Genomic DNA, 19,433 nt, shown 5'->3' with positions numbered 1-19,433 from the left:
GGCAGGGGAGCAGAGAGAGCGAGCTCCATGCCCAGCGCAGAGCCCTGTACCAGCTCCATCTCAAGACCCTGAGATCACCACCTGAGCCGAAACCAAGTGTCAGACGCTTAACCAACTGAGCCACCCAGGCATCCCTAGATCATTCATTTTTAATGTCTGTAGTTATTCTGTAATTTAGCCCATTTATATTTACATATTAATTATTTCTGTCTTTTCATATTATAAATGATACTGTACTGAGCATCCTCCTTATAGATGCCTGTAGTAGTACATCCTTATTGTACAAACTTGGCTAATTATTTTCTTAGGGTAAATCTGGGAAGTGTACACTCTGAGTCAAAGGATATACATATTTGTGATTTTGTTACATATTGGAAATTGGCCCCATAGAAAGATGGCTTCTCTTTACTTTCTGCCTGTGTGTGCCTGCACGTGCACGGGTGATTCTTTCCCTGCCCCTTCAAAAGCCTTGAACATTACTGAGAATCTTTTGATGTATGCTAGTCTGACGGGGTAAAATGGTGTCTTATTAAATATGTACAGATTCATGGGTAAAGTTAAATGTCTTTATACATTGATTTATATTTTTTCTTTTAAGAGTTGCTTCTTTGTGGCCTTTGCCTCTTTCTTGTTGGAAAGATTATTTCTGTGGAGTCTTACCTGTGTATATTGCCTCAATAGATGAGGGAATTTTGAAGATTCGAGAAAGGAAGATTGATGAAGGATGATTGTGAATAAAAGGTTGGAGGATACAGTGGAGTGGAGATACATGTGCAAGCTGTTTTTTATTAATTGAGAAATATGGGTCTGCTTTGAGGCCTTTTTAAAAAAAAATGTTGAGTATTCTGAATCAGGCCTGGAAAGAATCATGTAAACATTAAGTTGTGAATGATTCTCTTCCTCCAGAATTAAGAAAACGTTGTCTACATTTAATATAGTCTACAAGTAAATGGCTAATGGCTTGTTTTTCTTTTTAGTTGTAAGAATAAGTAGATGATACTTCTTACCCTTCCTAATATGTGCCTATGTTAATGGGAGACCCTTTAGACTAGACAGTGTTGCATATAATTTTAATAATCTTCATATTATCCTTGTGAAATAGGAAATTGCTAGAGAATTTTTTTACTTGCAAATAAGAAAATGGAGGCACAAGGAATTCTTTTTATTTTATTTATTTATTTATTTATTTGTTCGTTTGTTTGTTTTTGCTGTTTTTCATCTTTGGTACCTGATGAAATACACAAAAGTACATCATTAACACAGAAGAATGTTTTTGACAAAAGTAAATTGGCCAAGGGTAGCAATTTGTCCTTTGACACCCTCCTCCCTGGCTTCTAAAATAAGATACTTATTTCTGTGACTAAAATAGGGTGTACATGACAACATCTTTGCATATTGTTCTTTCCTTACCTGAATTACTTATCTGTCATTAATGAAGTTAATTGGAATTTTAACTTCATCTTTTACCAGCCAGTTCTGTATTTGGCAGTTATGGTCATTAACAGTTTACAGATGCATATTTTCTAAAACCCTTCATTTCATATTGTGTCCCACGAGGCCTTAGAGCCCTTATTTCCCACTGTGAGAGAATGGGAAATGAAGAATGAGAAGATAGGACTCTCGCCTATATACTGAGTTTTCAATAAGATTATGTTTGAAAGATACCAATCTGCTGAGTTAAAATTTTTAAGATTGGGGACGCCTGGGTGACTCAGTTGGTTAAGCGACTTTCTTTGGCTCGGGTCATGATCCTGGAGTCCCAGGATTGAGTCCCATATCAGACTCCCTGCTTAGCAGGGAGTCTGCTTCTCCCTCTGACCCTCCCACTTCTCATGCTCATTCTCTCACACTTTCTCTCTCAAATAAATAAATAAGTCTTTAAAAAAAAATTTAAGATTGTATTTATTTGAGAGAGAGAACTTACGAGCAAGGGTGAAGGGGCAGAGGGAGAGGAAGAAAGAGTCTTAATCAACCTCTGCACTTGAGTGCAGAGTCCCACATGGGGCTCAACCCCACAACGCCCAGGTCATGACCCGGGCCGAAAAAAAGAGCTGGACACAACCGACTGCACCACCCATGTACCCCTTTGCTGTATTAAAATTTTTTTGAAAATCATTTATCTGAAAGAATATAGGCTTAAGATAAAATTTAAAAGTGTTTATTCTTTAGTTGAAAGTGAAGGCATTATAAAATGAAATATTACTTTTTTATACATAGTTTCTTAATAAATCTATTAATCTATTTTGAACAAATGGAACTAAGTCTGAATCAGCCCAAAACTATGCCACCAATGAAACAGAAACAGCTGTGTTGTGCTTTTACAGCATTGTTAAGGTTTTCCTATACATTTGCAAACTTGTAGCATCTTTGGATGGAACAAACTAAAACAAAGGTAGAAGTCATGTCATTACTCTCTTTCCCAAGTGGTTAGAGTCTTGGAGTCATAATTGCCTTTCGAAGTTTTTTCCCCCTTTTTTAAGATGAGAGTAATAATATCTTTACAGATTTGTTAGGAGCTATAATTCCCGTAATATATATAATCACATAATACAGTGGTTGATACATAGTGAGCATTTATATACATAATACAAATATTGTTTAAACTTTTGTTTTAATTTTTCCCAACCTTATATGAAGATTTTCAAATTTTTACTAAAAAGTAAAAAGGATAGGATGGTGATTATCCATAATATACTATTACCTAGATTTACCAGTTGTTAATATTTTGTCCCATATGCTTTATATCTTTGGGGATGTGTGTGTACATTTGTGTGTGTGTGTGTGTGAGTGTATGAATGTGTGTCTGTGCTTGCACCATTCAAAGTAAGTTGCAGACCTGACAAAATACCTTCCCCTCTCAGGGATGTTTATGGCCCCACTTCACAGGTGTATAACAGCTTATATCCTTTGTTTTGCTTCCACGGTATGTTGTGGAGGGCTTTAATTTAAAATTATGATTCCAGAATCAAATAAGGCATTTTCATTTTCTTGAAAAAACTATGAATAAATATAAAATTCTTGTTCTTAGTAATACGATAGTTTTAATTTCTTTTGAAATTACACCCTGTTGGTTCTAACTCAAGCAGAGGTTGTAGAATTAAACAGCTTTAACAGATCTTGAGGAAGAATTCTTTTTTTGGTCAGCATAATCCATCAAAAATGGTAGGAGTCAAGCATTTCAACCATATTCGCTGACACACAGTCTGCATCACATTAATACAACAATTTTAGAAGTGTCGCGGATAGGATTCTTGCAGGATTATTCATCTTGGCTGGTTTATCAGGAAAATTAAATGGTGAAGTTTTGAGGATTGCTGAAACCACCCTGGAACTGTGTGAGCAGGATTATGAAATGAAGATGATTTTGGATTTGATTATGAGGAGAGTTCAGAATCAATATTTTTACTTGATGCCATCATGCATCCTAAGGAGAAAACTGTGTGAACTTAGACTTTTCCAAAAAGGCAAAGCTTTTATCAAAGGAAGTGGAGTTTACTGCCAGTCATAGTGGACTCTCATTGAGTAGATCATGTTAGATTAATCCAGTTTTTTCCTGAGTTGGGGTTATTAGGGCAAGAAAATGCTATAGACATATATATTTTTATGATTAATTTTTTAAGTGTTATTTTTTAAGTAATCTCTACACCCAGTGTGGGGCTCAAACTCACAACCCTGAGATCCAGAATCACACACTCTACCAACTGAGCCAGTCAGACGCCTCTTTTATAATCTGATTTTAATGAAAACAATCATATGGCATAGGTTGTGAAATCCTGATCTCTATAGGCAAGCATTTCAACTCTTTTAACAGTGTCCTCTAGATAACCTCCTTTCTTCTAAGTGTTGTTAAAGATTGTTTTTTATTTTTCTGGTGTACACCATCCCAGTCACTCCCCACCTTCTCCCAACATACTTATGTTATACTTTTCGTTTAAACTATTTTTCTACATTTATAGTGTTACGGTTGTGAAAATACTGTTCACAACTGAGCTATGAGAGCACTATTATTATATTTTCTTTCACGTACATCTTCATCCCCCTTCCCTCAGAATTAAAAATTACTGATACTTGATTTTTAAAGAATTTTCTTAGTTATCCACATATCTTTCATTAATTCTTCTCAAGTTTCCAACGGAATTGTAAACTTTCTATCGATATCATTAGGCAGTCTTAGCATTAAGATTCCTCCTCTATTGTATACGTCTGCTTTCTCAGGTCTTGTCTGTTTAGTACTTCTGAAGGTTGATGTCTTCAGTCTGCTGTTTTCTTACCTACTTAATGTCTGTCTGGTTTTTTTTGGTCGTTTCAATGGGGTTTTAGAGAGGACTAGAGCTAAATGCCTCTTTTTTTAGCTACCATTTTAAGTCAGCTCTCTCTATGTGTCATACATTTTTATTCAGCAAGGCATTTATTTGACAGACTTTGAGATATCCTAGTGACATATAAAAATGTGAGCTAGCTGCTAAGATAGGTAAGTAGATTTGTAGTTGTTTTAACCACCATCAACAAAGAGCATTTGTTAGTGGATTGTTGTCATCATGAATGCTATATAAATTCCATACTGACAAAAGTAAGAGTTACTTAAGTTTTTGGCCTGTAAGGAACCTTGGCATTGCCTAGTCCAACCTTCATCATTTTAAAGATGAGAGAGACTAGAGACTAAATGACTTGGTCAAGGTAAAATAAACTAGTTTGCCACACAATTGCAACCAGAGCCCAGATCTGGGACATCCCAAACAGTTTGTTGCCATTCTGTACTATGTAATCTCACCACCTGTCACTTACTTACGTGGGTGGTTAAAATACCATGTGAGATAAAAAAAAATTAAAAGGGCATTAGAATAAATATCTCATTCCAAAGATGATAGTCATTGGCATTTAGTACAATTACCTGTTACTAGGAAAAGAAATATAAAGTATAAAATGGTAGCCAAAAATCTTCACTTTAAGTAACATTATTTAGTTTCTCTGGTGGACCATTCCCAACTTTAATCTTCAGGGATTTTTCTGGGAGGTGAAGAAGGAAAACATTGGCTAATTAATTAATTATTATTTTTATTTTTAATTTTTAATTTTTTTGCAAAGTGTGTATTTTAGAATTTAGAGTAAAATCAAAGTGGAGGAGGACATTGTAAATTATTCTGCCCTGAGCTTTTTATTTGAATAAGGTTCAGGGGGAAGTGAGGCTCGAGATGTCAGCAGTCCATTCTTGACTAAGTGTGGGCCATGATGTAGATTTTGTACTTTTATTCCGTAGGTAGCAAAAAAAAACCTGGAAAGGCATTATATGTCATCTTTCCCCCTTGCTGGAGACCATAAATTAATAACTTCTGATCTCATTTTTCCATCCCACACACAAAAATTAATTTTTCTTAAAAAATTGAAAAGCATTTATTTTTTATATTTTTAAGATTTTATTGATTTGTTGATTTATTGATTGATTTTTTAAAAAAGATTTTATTTATTTATTTGACAGATCACAAGTAGGCAGAGAGGCAGGCAGAGAGAGAGAGGGAGAAGTAGGCACCCTGCTGAGCGGAGAGCCCCATGTGGGGCTCGATCCCAAGACCCTGAGATCATGACCTAGGCCAAAGGCAGAGGCTTAAACCACTGAGCCACCCAGGTGCCCTGATTTATTGATTTATTGATTTATTGATTTGAGAGAGCACACACACAAGTGCGGGGAGGGGGAGGGACAAGCACATTCTGTCCTGAGCACGTAGCCCAATGTGGGACTTGATCCATAACACTGAGATCATGACCTGAGTGAAATCGAAATTTGGACTCTTAACCAGCTGAGCCATCCAAGCATCCCTAATTTTTTTGTATTGTTAAAAAACACAGAACAATCTTTTTTAAAAATCCAGTAATACTGGTACGTAAAGAATAATTAAAGAGTTTTCTCAAGTTTGGATGGTTTTGCTTCAACAGTAAGTGCTTTGTGATTTTAAGTAATTCTGTGTTCCTATGATTAAAGGGCTCTCGGGTAGTTTAGAATAATGTTTCTGCCATGAAACTAGAAGTTCAGATGTCTTTTTGAGGTGGTAATGCTACTTTTTCTATTTTTATTTTATAAACTACTTCAGGGATTAATTAATCTAAATAATTTTTAAAAATCTAAGTAATAATTAGATGGTTTGGATTTGAGCATCCAGAAATTCCAAATCATGAAGTTTTGTATTGTTTCTGTTTCGGTAGACAGAATTGTAACATCACAAAAAAATAGAGCAAAGTCTTGGGGCACCTGGGTGGCTCAGTGGGTTGAGCTGCTGCCTTCGGCTCAGGTCATGATCTCGGAGTCCTGGGATCGAGCCCCGCATCGGGCTCTCTGCTCTCTAGGGGAGCCTGCTTCCTCCTCTCTCTCTGCCTGCCTCTCTGCCTGCTTGTGATCTGTCAAATAAATAAATAAAATCTTTAAAAAAAAAATAGAGCAAAGTCTTTATTCTGTCATATGCATATGTATGTACATATATGGAGTATATACATATGTATGCACCTTGGCTAAACAAATTTGGAGATGCTTTGGGATTCTGCTTTTTTATTTACTAAATTGCTAAAGTGATTTTCATGATTACAAGTTTAATGGCTATATTTTTTTCATCAAGTGCATTACCACAACTGTTACTGTATAATTGGGCTTCTGGTTACTTGTAGATTTTATTATTATTATAAGTAAATAAGCGGGGCGCCTGGGTGGCTCAGTGGGTTTTAGCCTCTGCCTTCGGCTCAGGTCATGGTCTCAGGTCCTGGGATCGAGCCACGCATCGGGCTCTCTGCTCAGCAGGGAGCCTGCTTCCCCCTCTTTCTCTCTGCCTGCCTCTCTGCTACTTGTGATCTCTGTCAAATAAATAAACAAAATCTTAAAAAAAAAAAAAAGCAAATAAGCATTTTCATAAAGATAGATTAACAGCAGAAATATAACATCATCCTCTATAACTTACTGGGTAAAATTAGTTTTATATATATTGCGCAGGAAATTTATACATCAATGATACAAGTGCAGTTTTCTACGGATACTCTAAAATATCTCTATTTTCAGGATATTTGATTATTTTTTCACAAAAATTTACGAAGAGTATGTTAAGGTAAATTAGAATTATAAATTATATTTGCCGAAATTTTTAGCTGTGTTACAGTAAAACTGCATATGGTATCATTTTTCTTTACAAGTTCTAGTTCTCTGGAACAAAGCTGAAGACTAGCAAACAAACTGAAACAACAATAAAAATTTTAAAATGTCTTAGCAGCTAAAATAGGTGTCTTAGAATCTATGTACCCAAAAGTTTCTATATTTTAGAACGATAGTCTTTTCCTTAAAGCTTCTGCCTTCATATTTTATATGCATTTCTAACAAGCTTTATTTTCTTAGTCTCTCATAGAGTAGATACACAGGAGAAAGGTATTATATATATCAAGAAGTAATCACTAGCAGACTGATAGCAAGGGAGGGGACAGAGTACACAAAATAGCAGTCTAGGCAGCCTTATATACTTCATTAACCTTCAAGGGTATCATTCATGTGACAATATAACTATTACTTATCTTGATCAGATTCATTAAAAAAAAAGATATTCTGTCTTTTGAAAAAATTTTTAGGGGTGCCCAGGTGGCTCAGTTGGTTAAGCATCTGACTCAGTTTCAGCTCAGGTCATAATCTCATGGATTGTGAGATCGAACCCCATTTCAGGCTTTGTGCTCGTTGGTGAGTCTGCTTGAGATTCTTTCTTCTGCATCTGCCCCTCTCCCCACTTGTGTGCTCTTTCTCTAAGATAAATAAATCTTTTTTTTTTTTTAAAGATTTTATTTATTTATTTGACAGACAGAGATCACAAGTAGGCAGAGAGGCAGGCAGAGAGAGAGAGAGAGGAAGCAGGCTCCCTGCTGAGCAGAGAGCCCGACGCGGGGCTCCATCCCAGGACTCTGAGATCATGACCTGAGCCGAAGGCAGAGGCCTTAACCCACTGAGCCACCAAGCGCCCCTAAGATAAATAAATCTTAAAAAATTATTTTAATTGAGGTAAAATTGCCATATAACATTAGTTTCAGGTATACAACATAATGATTTGATATTTTTGTATATACTGCAGAATGATCATCAAAGTAAGTTCAGTTAACATCTGTCATCCTACATAGTTAACAAATTTTTTTTCCTATGATGAGAACTTGTAAGATTTACTTTCTGAACAAATTATAAATAAGCAACTGTAGTCACCATGCTATACATTACATCCCCATTACTTACTTATTTTGTAATTGGAGATATGTAAAAATATGGAACACTTTACAGATTTATATGTCATCCTTGCACAGGGATTTTGCTAATCTTAGTGTATCATTCCAACTGTGGTACATGTGCTGCCAAAATGAGCACCAGATACTCTTTATGAAGCCTGAAACTTCAGAAACATTTTAATTTTAAGTGATTTTAGTTTTTAACTTTTACTGGAGTGTCACTAATCTAGAAAATTCATTTATATGAAAAAGTTCCCTAGTTAGAGTTTAAGAGATACTAATACTTTTTTTTTTCTTTTTTAAAGATTTTGTTTATTAGAGAGAGTGTATGATCAGGGGAAAGGTCAGAAGGGGACAGAGAGGCAGAAAATCTCAAGCGGACTCTGCACTGAGTGTGGAGCCTGATGTGGAGCAGGATCTTATGACCCTGAGGTCATGACCTGAGCTGAAATCAAAAGTCAAGATGCTTAACTGACTGAGTCACCCAGGCTCCCCCTAATACTTCTCTAATGAAAAGAAATAATATGCTTCTAGGAATGGGTCATGGGAGAAGAGGTCCAAATTATTATTAAGCAAAAGTATCTGTGTTTAATCTGAAAATGAAGTTAAGAAAATAGTTCTATTTACAATATAATCAAAAGAGAATAAATTTAACAAAATGGGTATAGAACTTATACCCTTGAGAGCTATAAAATGCCGAAAGAAATTAAAGAAGACCTAAATGCATGGAAAGACATTAATATTCAGGGAGCAAACTTAATATTGTTAAGATGGTAGTACTCCCCAAATTGATTTCCAGTTCAACACAATCCCTGTCTGAATTCTAGCCGGCTTCTTTGTAGAAATTGACAGGCTGATCATGAAATTCATAAGGAGTTGCAAGGTATGCCTAAGAGCCAAATCAGTTTTGAAAAGCAAGAACAGAGTTGAATGACTCACACTTTTTTATTTTGAAACTTCCTACAAAGCAACAGCGATCTAATAGCAGTGGAACTTGCATTAGAACAGACATAGTAGAGCAATGGGAACAGAATTGAGAATCAGATATGAATCTGTGGTCCATTGCTTTTCGACCAGTGGGCAAAGTATAATTTTTTCAACAGATAGTGCTAGGACAGCTGGATAGTTGAACCTGTACCTCATACCATATACAAATATTAACCCAAAATGGGTCAGCTAAATATAAGAATCCAAACTATATAAAACCCTTAGAAATATAAGGCAAAATCTTCATGCCCTCAGATTTGATGGTGGATTCTTAGATAAGATAATATATTCTTAGATAAGTCAATTCTTGATAATAGACTGTTTTTACCGGATGATTAAGTTCAAATCATTGACAATTCATGGTTTTAGGTTTTCTAGAGTCAGTTGCTTTATCTTGAACTCTGTAGTTGTCTTTTTTCACTCAATCCTTTTGCTTTTCAAAGGACCACCTAGACTTTTTTTTCTTCCTGAATGCCTGAAATGTCTGACTATTGCTATAGTCTTCTCCTTGTCCCTGGGTCTCCATTTGGTCTTTTAATTTTCCACAGTTGTATTATAGAGGTTTTCCAATAGCAAGTAATCCGCCTGTTTTGAAGGACTACTTCAAACCTACTAGGGATTCATAATGAAATATTTATTAATAAAATAGAGTACCAGGGATTTGCTTCAAAATAATTTACTTACTGAAATTGGGTAAGGTTACATGGGATAATCATTATATAACTTTAAGATTTTATATAATAAAATAAATAAAAGTACTTCAGTATTTTTCTACTGCAGAGTATCGTGCCTTTTGGAGTGATTCATTCCAGTTTTTTTTTTCTTACCACGGTGATATGGACAGTTTTACATATTTGCTTCATAAAACCTAGGCCTCTGTAAGTAGTCACAGGCTTACCTTCTTGAAATGGGGTATATGGGTCTTTCTTTGACCCCATTTATAAAAGGTACTGCCCCACCCTCTTTTACCTTACTCTACTGAGCCTCATTCTGGATTTTGAGCTGCTAGAAAGCCCTCATTTTTCTGACTAACAGATTGATCATAAAATTGTAATTAATGGTTTAGGAAAGTTAGTGAGGCAAAGCCTATCACTGACTCAACTTGAGATCATTGAAACTACTTTTCAGAAGGCTTTTATTTGAAAAATTTTCATTTATATATGTATTCTAGTTAAATTCCAGTTAACATACAGTATGATATTAGTTATAGGTGTACAATACAGTGATTAATACTTCCATACACCACCTGCTGCTCATCACAGCAACCGAACTCCTTAATCCCATATTTAATCACATATTTCACCCATCCCACCACCCACCTCCACTGGTAACCATCAGTTCTCTATAGTTAAGAGTCTGTTTCTTGGTCCTCCCCAACCTTTTCTCTTTGCTTGTTTGTTTTGTTTCTTAAGTTCTACATATGAGTGAGACCATTTGGTATTTGTCTTTCTCTGACTGACTTATGTCGCTTAGCATAGCAATAATGTTGTTTCATCCATGTTATTGCAAATGGCAAGAGTTCATTCTTTTTTATGGCCGAGTAATATTCCATTATATGTGTATGTATATACCACATCTTTTTTTAAATTTTATTTTCTTTATTTGATAGAGTGTGAGAATACAAGCAGGGGGAGCATCAGAGGGAGAGAGAGAAGCAGGCTCTCCGCTAAACAGGGACCCCTTTGCAGGGCTCAATCCTAGGACCTTGGGGTCACCACCCAAGCCAAAGGCAGACACTTAACTGACTGAGCCACTAGGCCCCCCATACCACATCTTTATCCATTCATCAATGGACATTTGGGCTGTTTACATAATTTGACTATTGTAGATAATGCTTTATAAACATCGGGGTACGTGTATCTTTTTGAATTAGTATTTTTGTATTCTTTGGATAAGTAGCTAGTGGTATGATTGCTGGATCATAGGGTGGTTTTACTTTTAACTTTTTGAGGGACCTCCTGATGTTTTCCAGGAGAGCTGTAGCAGCTTGCATTCCCATCAACAGTATGAGGGTTCTCCTTCACATCCTCGTCAACATCTGTTGTTTCCTGTGCTGTTGATTTTAGCCATTCTGACAGGGGTGAGGTGGTATCTCATTGTAGTTTTGATTTGTGTTTCTCTGATTATGAGTGATGTGGAGCATCTTTTCATGTGTCTGTTCGCCATTTGGATGTCTTCTTTGAAGAAATGTCTGTTCATTTCTTTTTTTTTTTTTTTTAAAGATTTTATTTATTTATTTGACAGAGACAGATCACAAGCAGTCAGAGAGGCAGGCAGAGAGAGAGGAGGAAGCAGGCTCCCTGTTGAGCAGAGAGCCCGTTGCGGGGCTCGATCCCAGGACCCTGAGATCATGACCTGAGCCGAAGGCAGCAGCTTAACCTACTGAGCCACCCAGGCGCCCCTGTCTGTTCATTTCTTCTGCCCATTTTTTACTTGGATTATTCATTTTTTGGGTGTTGAGATTGATAAGTTCTTTATAGATTTTGGATACTACCCCTTTATCAGAGACGTCATTTGCAAATATCTTATCCCATTCTGTAGGCTGCATTTTGGTTTTGTTGTTTCCTTCACTGTGCAGAAGCGTTTTACTTTAGTGAAGTCCTAATTTTATAGTTGCATTTGTTTCTCTTGCCTCTAGAGACATATCTAGAAAGAAGTTACTATGGCTCCTGTCACAGAGGTTACTGCCTGTATTCTTTTCTAAGATTTTTATGGTTTCAAGTCTCACATTTAGGTCTTTAATCCATTTTGAATTGATTTTTGTGTATGGTGTAAGAAAGTGGTCCAGTTTCATTCTTTTGCACGTTGCTACTGAATTTCCCTACACCATTTGTTGAAGAGACTGTGTTTTTCCCATTAGATATTCTTTACAGCTTTGTCAGAGGTTAATTGATGACATAGTTGTGGTTTCATTTCTGGGTTCTCTATTCTGTTTCTTTGATCTATGTGTCTGTTTTTGTGCTGGTACCATACTGTTTTGATTACTACAGCTTTGTAATTTAATTTGAAGTCTAGAGTTGTGATGCCTCCAGCTTTACTTTTCTTTTTCTTTTTTTGCTTTGGCTATTCGGGGTCTTTTGTGGTTCCATATAAATTTTAGGATTATTTGTTCTAGCTCTGTGAAAAATGCTGATGGTATTTTGATAAGGATTGCATTAAAGGTGCGGATAGCTTTGCATAGTATAGACATTTTGACAATATTTGTTCTTCCAATCCATGAGCATGGAATGTTTTTCCATTTCTTTGTGTTGTCTTCAGTTTCTTTCATCCGTGTCTTATAGTTTTCAGAGTGCAGGTCTTTTACGTCTTTGGTTAGGTTTATTCCTAAGTATCTTGTTGTTTTGGTTGAATTCATGACCTTGAGATCAAGACTTGCACACTCTGCCACTTGAGTGAGCCACGTGTCACTGGAAGGCTTTTATTAATGGCTTTTATTTTTTTTACTATGACCCACACTAAATAAATTATATTGTGATCCAGTGCATACGCAATTTAATATGTATGTATATCTGCAACAAACATTTCATGAAATCATATCCTTGCTAAGTGTGGTATATTGTATTTTTTTATTTTACACTGTTTTTCTTCAAAGAACATGTTGGTCAGGACCCCATGTATTTATTTATGTCACACTCCACTAATGGATCATGTCCTGCAGTTGAGAAGACATTTTAATATTGTCTAAAATAGACCTCTTTAAAATAAAATAAATAAAATAGACATATTTTTGCATAGTACTAATAAACATGCTCTGTGCTGTCAAAAGTGTCAAGCAAGATGTAGTAAGTTTTTTAATAATATACTACTGAAACTGACAAGTAAGTCCTTCAGAAAATTTAGCACAAAGAGAAATTTTATTTTTGCTGTTAACTGCTAACCATTTGGGAAATATTTCTGCACATTATACTAATATACTAGTAGAATTAAGTTAATAAAAATGAAAACAACTTGTGGCTTTTTTCTTTAAAGTTGTAGTGCCATTTTGTTATCTTCTTACCCCTAATCATACTGCCTGCTTAAAAAGATATTCTCTGGGTGCTGAAGGCATTAGGCCAGTCTGTCCTCTTTACCCTAAATAGACATGGTAACCAATCTGAGTTACATAAAAGTGGTTTCTTGTTTTAACACAAAAGAACCCCAAGTTCGTTTGGCTGGATTTTTTTTTTTTTTTTTTACAAGTTCTAGGTAGTAATTTATAAATGTACTACTTTCACTTTAGGGCAAGAAAATGTGACAGCTGGAGATCTAACTAAACTGGGAACCTGAGGCTGTATGTTCCTTTATCAGTGTGACTCTGAGAACTGAGACCTGCTGGTTCTTTGAAATAATGCTGTGTCTGATGAAGCTTACGGTAAATGTTGTCTCTGTAGGTGACTTACTGCAATAGGAAGTCTTCATGCAGTGGGTTTTATGGGCAGCATCACATCGAGGACTGCTGCTTCAAAAGGGCTGAGCTTAGATGTAAAGCTCCAGAAGCTGCTATGTAATGCAGTTTCATTTCCATTAACAATAAAAGAACTCAGAGCCAGGAAGTGAGCGTGGGAAGCATTGTGGATTTTGTGCAGCAGATTCTAAAAGCTTTGAGTGCTTGGGATTGTGCCATCTCATCGATGGTACTTTGCTGTCCATTAAACTGCCTGCCTTTCTCACAGTTACTGATAATGTTTTAAATATATATACTTAATAAATACATTTCAGCTGCAGCAGTCATTCATTCTGAATGGGCAGGATTTTAACCCTCTATTTTTGTAAGTCTTCCAGAGCAACATTTTTGAATATGTACATCATTGAGGAGGATAGTGGCTGAGTGATTGTCTAGCTTTCCACATGGCTGCATTTTGTGTTGGCCTGTTCAGTCTTAATGATGCCCTCTGGCAGAGGAATTCATTTGACTGATGCATAGCTCAAGAGAATTATCCAGTCACCTCCATTACCTCTTAGGAATAAGGATAATTGCTTTGTAAGAGGGTGACATGTGTTCAGTTCTTTTGGTGCCCCCAGAGAAGGTTAGCAAACACAAGCAATATTTTGTGATGTATCAGCCATCACATTTCGTGTTAACATAGGCTGTCTCATTCATTATGTTTCTGTGATTATATTTTTTATATAGGTATGAAAGTTGAAGCTGAGAGATGTTTCATAACTGTCTTGTTACTTTTAGATTTAGTGGGAACTTGGAAGGAGGCATCATCATGGTAGAGTGGAAGGGTGCTTCCTCTCTTGGTTCTCTTTCTGTTCTCCACTAATGGAGACATCATTTTTGACCCTTCTCTTTTCCTTATCCCCCACTTTTACATATAATCCAAAGATTATTAGTTTTTTTCTTTGAAATGCCTTAATTATAAATCATATTTTTAAGTCGTTTTCTGCCAGGAAATATTGGCTCATACCCTGCAATAAAATAAAAGTTAGGTTTATCTAGCACCTAGCAGCTTGTAAAGAAGTTTCACATATTCTAACTCATGTAATGCTCATAATCATACTAGGTGTGGTAGATGTTATTTTTTAAGTGTTCTGTTAGACATTTTGACAATATTTGTTTGGTTAGAATAAACCTAACCAAAGACGTAAAGATGAAGCTTCCCCTTCATCATCTCTCTAAGTATTCTCCTCTCTTTTACTTTATACTTTGGGGCCAGATTAATAATTAGTATTTCACCATTATGCTTTTTCTCTTAGCACAAGACCTTTGTTGGTTTCACAGCAAGCTGAATAAGGAAGTCAAAACTCCTGTATTTGCATTTAGGATTATCCATATCTGATTGTAAACTAGACTTCTTTTTTCTTTTTTATCCCAGAACTTTCTCAGAAGAACCTTCTCTGTATGTTAAGTTAATTTGGTTCATTGCAGCTAGCATCTGTTACCTATTATATATCAAATACTGTGTTTGTTGCTAGGGATAAGAAGTTGAGTTGAACATTCCTTTTGACCTTTTAAGTCGTAAAACCGCAAAGAACCAAAAAAAAAAGTGGGAGAGAAGAGGAAAACAAGTGAGAAATGTTAACTAGGGGCGCCTGGGTGGCTCAGTGGGTTAAAGCCTCCGCCTTCTGCTCAGGTCATGATCCCAGGGTCCTGGTATTGAGCCCACATCGTGCTCTCTGCTCAGCGGGGAGCCTGCTTCCTCCTCTCTTTCTGCCTGCCTCTCTGCCTACTTGTGATCTCTATCTGTCAAATAAATAAATAAATAAATCTTTAAAAAAAAAAAAAGTTAACAAAATTTTGGAAGCTGGAAAGCAAGTAGTCAAGTGGTAACTGACTTAGCAGTCCAGAGAAAGCCGATGATTGAAAGGTTAAGCCAGTTTGTAATACAAAATACACCAGTTAAGCTCAAGAATTGGAGACACTAGGAACTCAGAAAGCAAGGATGCTAGAGTAAAAAAAGAACTTAGTGGCAAGTCTATAGAAGTTGGATGGCTAAATCACCTCTTTCCCTGGCAACATGTGGCTCACAAGAGATGGAAGTGAAATACATTGTGAAAGCTGGGCCACCCAGATGAACATAGGGAAAATGAGAAACAGTTTCCCCACTGATTGCTGATTGGTGAGACCACTGTGGCCTCTGGAAGAAGCATATCCATAAATGCTTGGGATTTCCTTAAACTCTTGCATTTTTTTTCTTCAAATGAAATCTGTGCAATTTCTGTAATAACTTTTTAACTATACAAAATATTTTCCCCAAATCTTCAAAGAAAAGTGAAGATCTAGGAAAATTTTGTTTTATTTGTATATCTTATGGCCTGACACCTCTCCACATACACATGGTTGTATATACCTTAGAGTAAGAAGCTGGCATTCAGGGTTATTCACCTGTCCCTGTTGGATCTTTCTGGCTTTACTTCTCACCATTTCTGTCCATATACTTGTGCTTCATTCATATTGGCTTACCCAGAGTATATTGGATTCTGCACAATTTCTATTATGTTTCCACCTCACTATTCAAATTAGTATTTTATTATATACCCTTTATTGTCTCCTCTTTGAGCCTTCCCTCAAATGCCTCTCGTGGTGGAATGCTTTACCCTCCCTCATCCAATCTCCTATATTGACTTGTTCATATTTTTCTTATAACTCATCACATTATGTGATTAATTTAATAATTGAGCCACCTGTGTTAAGGCCCTATATGAGGACCTAGAATACAGTCTCTGCAGGGTGAGAACTGAGTGTTAGATGTCTGATATCTGCATAGGCTGGGTATTAAATGTACAAATGCTTTCCCCTACCTTTGGTCTCTTATTTTTCTTTCCTTTTTTTTTTTTTTTAAGATTCTATTTATCTTTCCTTCTTTTTAAAAAAGATTTGTTTATTTGGGTGCCTGGGTTGCTCAGTCATTAAGTGTCTGCCTTTGGTTCAGGTCATGATCCCAGGGTCTGGGATCGAGTCTTGCATCGGGCTCCTTGCTCCGAGGGGAGCCTGCTTCTCCCTCTTCCACTCCCCCTGCTTGGGTTCCCTCTCTTGCTCTCTCTCTTTGTCAAATAAATAAATAAAATCTTCAAAAAAAAAGATTTATTTATTTTAGATCGAGCGAGCAAGCACTGAGGGGGAGGGGCAGAAGGAGCAGGAGAGAGAATCTTAAGCAGACTCCTCACTGAGCATGGAGCCCGATGCAGGGCTTGATCTCACAACACTGATACTACCACCTGAGCTGAAACCAAGAGTTGGAGGCTTAACCAGCGGCATTGCCCATGCACCTGTGGTCTCTTATTTTCTAGTTCATCGTTTATGCTTCCTCACAAATGGTTATTCATAATCACAGATCTGATCATGTCACTACCCTACAAAAATTTTTGGTTTTAAACTTTAAGATGGCATTGAGGATTTTTCCTGTGTGGCCTGAGCCTTACTTTTCTAGTTTCCTTTGTTACCCTAACCACTCTTTCCCTATTCCTGCTCTGTCCTGATGCTCATGATGCAACTTATAGTTCATCGACTCCCAGACCACCTTTCATTGTTAGACTACATCTACTTCATCGCTTTTTTGTTTTTTCATACAGTTTCTTTGCCTTGGGATGCCTTTTCCCCTTTTTCATCTATTAAAATCCAACTCATTTTTTAAGACTTTAGCCAGGGGGTGTGGATGGGGGAAGTAGATGGGGACAAGAAAGAAAAGAATATCTTCCCCAAGAAATCCTAAACTGCCTTCTCTCTTTTCTTGCTCACAGATCAGAATCTAGGTTTATTACTCTTACATGTACACCATCACCTTACTTCACTTAAGTGTTGTATCTGTGGAATTGAAGATCTGTTAGGTTAAGCATGTACTTCAAAGGTTAAGTTAATTCTTTGACAGTACGGGCATGTTGTACTTTAAATGTGTAAGGTGTGAATTTTGGTGCCTCTACTCCCCATAGGAATTCTTACTGTTAAAAAAACTGGCTGGGCAGGGCGTGGAAAGGGTGGTGTCCAATTCATAAAGACTCCTAAACATGTTTACAATTTTTTTTAAAGATTTTATTCATTTATTTGACAGACAAAGATCACAAGTAGGCAGAGAGAGAGGAGGAAACAGGCTCCCCGCTGAGCAGAGAGCCCGATGCAGGACTCGATCCCATGACCCTGGGATCATGACGTGAGCTAAAGGCAGAACTTTAACCCACTGAGCCACCCAGGCACCCCCATGTTTACAAGTTTAAACTTGACCATTTTCCTCTAAGTGATACTAAATTTTTAGGGTCAGCCTTGTGCCAAAGTTGATTTTGGGTCATAATAGCAGTGCTTATACTGTGCCAGGAAGAGCTATCCTGAAAAATCTTTATGCAGTATTGTATCTGGTGTGGGAGAAGTCTGTGGCCAAGTTGGAGTTTTTTTTGTTTTTGTTTTTTAAAGGTTATTATATGTTTTGAGAGAAAGAGACCAAGTGCAAGCATGAGCAGGGGGAAGAGCAGAGGGAGAGGGAGAAGCAGACTCCCTGCTGAGCAGAGAGCCCAACGCGGGCTCAGTCCCAGGACCCTGGGATCATGACCTGAGCCTAAGGCAGAGGCTTAACCCACTGAGCCACCCAGGTGCCACCCCTGCTTTTGGAGAAAATAAAATTTAATTTTGTACATGTAGAGAATCCATACAGATATGAGATGCCTGCCCAAGTTGGGGTTTTAATCTGCCTCTATTGGCTGTTTCTACTTCAACTATCTGCTCCCAGTTATTAGTATCCTTTTCACAGTTGCATCGAATACATTTTTAAAAATGTTTTTGGTAAGAGGATTAATCAGAAACACAAATTAACTTTTAGAAGCTTAATGCAATTAATATATAGAGAAAAAATACCTGTTTTCTACTTTTGCTTCTAAAAAAAGAAGTTCATCTTAAAATTGTTTCTTAGGTATTTCTCTGGCAATCTCTGAGTCCTCTTTATTATGTTATTTGCAGACAAAAGTTATTCCTAAATTAATGTGCTCTTTGACACATAAAGGTGCTTGGCAACCTGATAGCAGTATTAAAAATATAATGATATGATTTGCAAAGGGCCATCTGTTGTCTAAATCCTGGTTAAAATAGGAACTTATATTGCAAGCAGCTTTTTGTTCATTATAAAAACAAAAAAATCAAAATAGTAAGAAACAGTCATTTTAATACCTTAATGTACATCTTTCTATATCCTTATCCGTGCATATATATTCAACTGTGTACATATATGTGTGTGTATATGTATAAATATAACATTTACTTCCATGTATTATTTAAATAGTAGTTACACTATATGTGCCAGTAACTTTTCATTAGTCAAGGTTTTGGGTGTCTTTGAGATGTGCAGAACATGGTCTTAAGCACCATAGGACATTGAGAGAATCATCAGATAAAATTCTTACCAAGATATTTATAATCTAGCTGATTAAGATAGGACAGATCTATAAGAAGAAATGTGAAGTCCAATGCCATAACTAAACACTCAGGAGAAATTAAAATTAGCCTTCAAGAATCAGTAGAGATGGGTTGGTGAGGGTGGTTAAGTACCCAGTGTGGAGCACAGGCTTACCAAGTGGTTAATTGCTGCTTTCATCCTCATCCTCCTTCCAGGCACTTTAGATGTCTAGGAGAATATTGGTTCCATTTATACAGGTGGAGAAGTCAGGAGGAAAAGTCGTTAATATTGCAAGAAGAACTTTGAGACGTCTAAGTGTTGTCCAGGTGGAGAGCTGTTTTCTGCTCATAAAGAGCTAGAATTCTGGTGAAGAATCACAGCAGCTTTGAGAATCATCTACTGAGATGAGTCTTC

General features: G+C 36.6%; 1 protein-coding gene across 8 annotated transcripts in view; it reads left to right on the top strand.

The window, feature by feature from the left end:
* The window catches only part of LOC111153189 (casein kinase 1 gamma 1), a 194,812-nt gene that overhangs the window by 88,946 nt on the left and 86,433 nt on the right, over nt 1–19,433 (top strand). The window lies entirely within an intron of this gene.

The sequence above is a fragment of the Enhydra lutris genome, unplaced genomic scaffold (assembly GCF_002288905.1).
Source record: "Enhydra lutris kenyoni isolate GAN:26980312 unplaced genomic scaffold, ASM228890v2 scaffoldscaffold31, whole genome shotgun sequence".
NCBI classification, from domain to species: Eukaryota; Metazoa; Chordata; class Mammalia; order Carnivora; family Mustelidae; genus Enhydra; species Enhydra lutris.
Note: the sequence above shows the minus strand (reverse complement) of the source record. Positions and strands in the feature narration are given on the sequence as shown.